The following is a 6,996-nucleotide window of genomic DNA, read 5'->3' as shown; positions in this document are numbered from 1 at the left end:
TTTTTTGAAAGTGTTCAAATATATTTAAATATTTCATTAAGCAGATTTTTAGGGATGATTTTTAATATTTTAGGTTTTTAATTTCTTTCATCAGTATTTTGTAGTTTTCAGTGTACAAGTCAGCACATCTTTTGTTAAATTTATTCCGAAGTAAATTTATTCCTATTTCTCCTTGATGCCATTGTAAATTGAATCATTTTTTAAAATTGAAGTATAGTTGATTTACACTGTTGTATTAATTTCTGCTGTACAGCAAAGTGATTCAGTCATATGTATATATACATTCTTCTTTATATTTTTTTATTATGGTTTATCACAGGATATTGAATATATTTCCCTGTGCTATACAGTAGGACCTTGCCGTTTATCCATTCTATATATAATAGTTTGCATCTGCTGGAATCATTTTCTTAATTTCATTTTCAATTTTTTCATTGCTAGTGTATACATGTGATTTTTGTGATACATGTGTATACATGTGATTTTTGTATTTTGGTCCTGTGTCCATGACCTTGCTGAACTCATTTATTATATCGAGTAGATTTTTAGTGTATTACTTAGGATTTGCTATATACAGGATCATGTTATCTGCAAATAGAGATAATATTATTTATTTTTTCATTTCCAATCTGGATGCCTTTTTTTTTTTTTCTGGCCAAAGCCCTTGTTAGAACCACCAGTACAATGTTGAATAGAAGAGACGTTGTTTAGGGATAAAAACTTGCAATTAGTAGGTAAATAAATCCTGGAAATCTAATACACAGTGTAGTGAATATAGACAACAATATTGTATTATGATTATCAAACTTGCAAAGAGACTAGATCTTAATTATTCCCACCACAAAAAAAGAAATGATAATTATATGATGTGATGGAGGTGCTAACTATCCCTACAATGAGAATCATATTACAATATATAAATGTATCAAAACAAAATGTTGTATACCTTAAATTCACACAATGTTATATGTCAAATATATTTCAATAAAAAATGTTGAATACAAGTGACTAGAGCAGACATCCATGTTTCACTCCTGATCTTAGGGAAAAACTTTCACCATTAAGTATGTTAATTGTGGGTTTTTTCAAAGACATCCTTCATCAGGTTGAGAAAGTTTCCTTCAATTCTTAGTTTATGGAGCATTTTTATCATTAAGGGATGGTGAATTTCGTCAAATACTTTTTCTGCATCTATTGAGATGATCATGTGAGCTTTGTCCTTTATTCTATTTATATGGTGCATTACATTAATTGATTTTTGGTTGTTAAAACATCCTTGGAATCCTGGGATGAATCCCACTTGGTCATGGTGTATAATTATTTTTATATGTTGCTGGATTCAGTTTGCCAGTATTTGGTTGAGGATTTTTGTTTCTGTTTTCATAAGATATATTGGTCTTTAGCTTTCTTTACTTGCTATGTTTTTGTCTGATTTTGGTGGCAAAGTAACACTGGCCTCATAAAATGAGTTACGAAGTGTTCCCTCCTCTTCTATTTTTTAGAAGAGTTTATGAAAAAGTGCTATTAATTCTTCTTTAAATATTTGGTAGAATTCACCAGTGAAGTCTTTAAATCCTTAGTTTTGTTTTGTTTTGTTTTGTTTTTTTCCTTGTGGGTGGTTTTAAAATTACTAATTCAGTCTCTTTGCTTATTATAGTTCTATTCATAATTTTCTATTTCCTTTTCTGTCCGGTATGGTAGTTTGTGTCTTTCTAGCAATTTGTTCATTTTGTCTGTTATCTAATTTGTTATATAGTTGTTCATAGTATACATTTATAATCCTTTTTATTTCTGCAAGGTTGATAGTAATGTCCTCTATTTCATTCCTGTTTTTAGTAAATTGAGTCTTCTCTTTTTTTTCCTCGTTAATCTAGTTAAATGTTTTTCAATTTTCTTGAACTTTTCAAAGAACCAACTTTTTGTTTCATTAATTTTCTCTATTCTTTTCCTATTCTCTACTTTATTAATTTCCACTCTAATCTTTATTATTTCCTTCTAATTGGTTTGGGTTTAGTTCTTTTGTTTGTTTGTTTTAAGTTTCTTAAGGTGGAAAGGTAGGTTATTGATTTGAATCTTTCTTCTTTTTTAATGTAGGTGTTTACAGCTATACATTTCCCTATAAACACTACTTTAGTTGGATCCCATAAATTTTGTTTGTTGTGCCTACAGTTTCATTTATCTCAAAATATTCTGTAATCACTCTTGTGATTTCTTTGGCTCATTGTTTATTTAGGAATATGTTGTTTAATTTCCACATATTTGTGAATTTCCCAGTATCTTTATGTTATTAATTTCTAATTTTACTCCACTGTCATCAGATAACATTGTATGGTTTCAATTCTTTTAAATGTATTGAGGCTTATGATATTGCCTAATATATGGTCTATCCTGAAAAATGTCCCATGTGCACTTGAAAAGAATGTATATTCTGCTTTTATTTTGTGGAGATAGATAGATAGATAGATAGATATACATATATATCTGTATATAGCAATACATATATATCTATTAGTTCTAGTTGGTTTATAGTGTTATTTAACACTTCTATTTCCTATATGCACTCCTATGTTTACTGCAGCATTATTTACGATAGCCAAGATATAGAAGCAACCTAAGTGCCCATCAATAGATGAATGGATAAAGAAGATATATACAATGGAATATTACTCAACCATAAAAAAGAATGAAATCTTGCCCTTTGTGACAACATGAAGGGACTTAGAAGGTATTATGTGAAATGAAATAAGTCAGAGAAAGACAAATACTATATGATTTCACTTATATGTGGAATCTAAAAAACAAAACCAATGAACAAACATAACAAAACAGAAATAGAGATACGGATGCAGAGGACAAACAGGTGGTTTCCAGAGGAGGTGGGGGTGGGGGGAGGAGAGAAATAGGTGAGGGAGATTGAGAGGTACAAACTTCCAGTTGCAAAATAAATGAGTCACAGGGATGAAATGTACAGTGTGGGGAATATATTCAATAATAATGCAATACCTTTGTATGGTGACAGATGATAACTTGACTTATCATGCTGATCATTTTGAAATGTATAGAAATATCAAATCAGTAGGTTGTGTAGCAAGAACTAACGTAGTGTTGTAGGTCAATTATACTTCAAAAACAAACAAACTCATAGAAAAAGAGATCAGATTTGTGGTTACCCGAGACAAGGGGTAGGGGGAAGAGGAATTAGATGAAGGTGGTCAAAAGGTACAAACTTCCAGTTGTAAGATAAACAAGTACTAGTGATGTAATGTACAACATGATCAATAGAATTAACATTGCCATATGTTATATATGAAAGCTGTTGAGAGAGTAAATCCTAAGAGTTCTGATCACAAGGAAAAAGCATTATTTTTCTATTTCTTTAATCTTGTATTTCTATGAGATGATGGATGTTCCCTAAACTTACTGTGGTCATCATTTCATGACGTATGTAAGTCAAATCATTATGCTGTACACTTTAAACTTATACAGTAAGAAATGTCAATTATATCTCAATAAAACTGGAAGAAAAAAAGACTATTTCCTTTTCATCTTCTGCATAGTTTTTCTATCTATTATCAAAAGTGAGGTATTGAAATCTTCAATTATTATTGTTGAATTGTCTAATTTCTTGTTTCACTTATGGCAGTTTTTGCTTCATGTATTTTGGGGCTTTGTAGTAGGTGTATATGTTTATACTTCATATATGATTTTTAAAATTTTATTTATCTTTGGCTTTGTTGGGTCTTTGTTGCTGTGCACGGGCTTTCTCTAGTTGTGGCGAGCAGAGGCTACTTTTCATTGCAGTGCGTGGGCTTCTCATTGCGGTGGCTTCTCCTGTTGCGGAGCACGGGCTCTAGGCATGCGGGCTTCAGTAGTTGTGGCTCGCAGCCTCTAGAGTGCAGGCTCAGTAGTTGTGGGGCACAGGCTTAGTTGTTCCACAGCATGTGGGATCTTCCAGGACCAGGGCTTGAACCCGTGTCCCCTGCATTGGTAGGCGGATTCTTAACCACTGTGCCACCAGGGAAGCCCTTCATATATGATCTTGATGGAGTGACTCTTTTATCAATATAAAATGTCCTTCTTTGTGTCTAGCGATGATTTTGTCTTGGTGTCTACTTTGTCTGTTATTAGTATAGCCACTCCAGCTTTCTTATGCTTGCTATTTGCATGATGTATCTTTTTCCATCTTTTGACTTTTAATGTATTTGTATCTTTAAATCCAAAGTGTGACTCCTCTAGTAGACAGCATATAGTAGGATCTTGTTTTCTTTTATCAAGACTGACATTCTCTGCCTTTTGATTGGCTTGTTTAATCCATTCACTTTTGATTTTATTATTGATATAGTTGGACTTTCATTGATATTTCCGGTTTTGTTTACTATGTACATTTGACCTTTGAACAACATGGGTTTGAACTGTGTGGGTCCACTTATACATGGATTTTTTCAATAAATGCATATACTAGAGTACTACACAATCCCTGGTTGGTTGAATCCGCCGATGCAGAACTGTGGATACAGAGGAACTGCATATATGGAGGGCTGACTATAAATTATACTCGGATTTTCGACCGCAGAGGTGGGAGAGTTGACACCCCATGTTGTTCAAGGGTCAACTGTAACCTCATGCCTTTTATACTCCTCTATTCTTCCTTACTACTTACTTTTGCATTAAGTATTTCCTAGTGTAACAATTTCATACTTTTAATGATTTTTTTATTCTGCTTTTAAAGTTGCTTTCTTAGTGGTTGCTCTAGGGCTTCTCATATACATCTGAACTTACCAGAATCTACTTTACATTTATACTAACTTAATTCCAGCAACATATAGAAGTATTATACTCCTATATGGCTCCATTCCCTCTTCCCCATTTTGCGCTATTATTGTTATACATATCACATCTATATATGTTACAAACCCAAACATGCAATGTTACAATTATTACTTTATATAATTTTATGTCTATTATAGAAGCTGAGAAAAGAAAAGAGACAGGGACTACCCTGGTGGTCCAGTGGTTAAGACTCTGCACTCCCAATGCAGGGGGCCCGGGTTTGATCCCTGGTCAGGGAACTAGATCCCACATGCCGCAACTAAGAGCATGCATGCTGCAACTAAAAAAAGATCCTAAAAGAAGGTCCAACATGTGGCAACTAAGACCAGGCACAGCCAAATTAATTAATTAATTAATATTTTAAAAAGCAAAGAGACAAAGTATATATTTATAGAGTTTGTTACATTCACCTTCTTATTTGCTCTTTCTAGTCCTCTTCATCTGTTCTGTGGATTTGAGTAACCACCTGGTATCATTTCCTAACCCCAGTACAACTTGCCCCCACCCACCTCCTTTGTGCTATAAATGTATTACGTTTTTACGTGTTACAGGCAAAAAATACAATCATACACATATTGCTTAATACAGTTGCTCTTTAAATTAATGAAGAGAAGAAAGGAGATGAAATATGGATTCGTACTGTCTTTTATAGTTACTTAATTACCTTTACTAGAGCTCTTTTTTTTTTTTTTTCATGTAGATTCAGATTACCTTCTGGGGTCACTTGCTTTCAGTCCGAAGAACTTCCTTTAGTACTTCTTGTAAGGTGAGCCTGCTAGACTATATCCTAGGTGATAAAACAAAACAAATTTGATAGAATTGAAAATTTCTCTGACCATAATGGAATAAAACTAGAAACCAAGATAACAACAACAAAAGAAAAACTTCCAAGCTCTTAGAAATTCAGCAACAGATTTCCCTATAATCCATAAGTCAGAGAAAATCTGAAGGTAAATTAGAAGATATTTTAAATGAATTACAATGAGAAATATAATGTATCAAAATCTGTAGGATGTAGCTAAAGCAGTGCTAAAAGAGAAACACCTCTTCAAGTCTTTTCTCCATTTTTCTGCCACCTTCATAATTATTTGTACGAATTCTTTATATATTTTGGATAAAAGCAAGCCCTTTGTCAGTTACATAATATACAAATATCATTTCCCACTTTGTGCTTTGCTTTTCACTCTCTTAATCAACAGAATCTCTTAAATTTAATGTAGTCCAGTTTATGAACTTTTTCCTTTTTAAAAAATATTTTGTAAAACTTTACTTGGTAAAAATTTTTGTGAAATTTATTTTATAAAATAATTTGTAAATTTAATTTTATACATTAATAATGATTTCTAAAGAATAACATGAAAGTCAAACTTCAGTGTCTGTAAAGTTTCATGGGAACAGAGGCACACCTATTCCTTTCCACATTGTTTATTTTATGGTTAATGCCTTTGACCTTCTTCAAGAAATCACTAATTTTGCCAAGGTCATAAAAATATTCTTCTTTACTTTCTTGTAGAAGTTTTGTTGATGTATCATTCTCATTTAGATCCACAATATGTCTGGACTATTCTTGACCCTTTGCTTTTCCATATAAATATTATAATCAATGTGTCAATTTCTTAGTGGAATAAAAGCAACCTGTTGGGATTTTGATTACATTGAGTTTATGGATCAATTTGGGGAGAACCGACATCTTTACCATATTGAGTTGTGTAATCCACAAACAAGGTGTATCACTCTATTTTTTGTCTTTTTTAAAAATTTTCTCAATATTATTTAGTTTTCAGGGCTTCCCTGGTGGCGCAGTGCTTGAGAGTCCGCCTGCCGATGCAGGAGACGCGGGTTCGTGCCCTGTTTCGGGAAGATCCCACATGCCGCGGAGCGGCTGGGCCCGTGAGCCATGGCCGCTGAGCCTGCGCGTCCGGAGCCTGTGCTCCGCAAATGGGAGAGGCCACGGCAGTGAGAGGCCCGCATAACGCAAGGAAAAAAAAAAAAAAATATTATTTAGTTTTCAGTTTAAAGCTCTTGGGCATCTTTTGTTAGATTTATTCCTAGTTGTTTGATGTTGTTGATACTACTGTAAACGGTATCTTTAAAAATTTCATTTCATATTTACTTGGTGCTATTATATAGAAATACTCTTGATATTTTATATTTTTAGATATAAAC

General features: G+C 33.0%; 1 non-coding gene across 1 annotated transcript; it reads left to right on the top strand.

Moving 5' to 3' along the window:
• The first annotated feature begins 4,996 nt into the window (after positions 1-4,996).
• Positions 4,997-5,069, top strand: TRNAG-CCC (transfer RNA glycine (anticodon CCC)). Its single transcript has one exon. It is a non-coding gene; the product is annotated as a tRNA-Gly (tRNA).
• Positions 5,070-6,996: the final 1,927 nt, after the last annotated feature.

Source organism: Lipotes vexillifer, unplaced genomic scaffold, assembly GCF_000442215.2.
Source record: "Lipotes vexillifer unplaced genomic scaffold, Lipotes_vexillifer_v1.1 scaffold481, whole genome shotgun sequence".
Taxonomy (NCBI): Eukaryota; Metazoa; Chordata; class Mammalia; order Artiodactyla; family Lipotidae; genus Lipotes; species Lipotes vexillifer.
The sequence above is the reverse complement of the archived record's forward strand: the minus strand, read 5'-3'. Positions and strand labels throughout refer to the sequence as shown.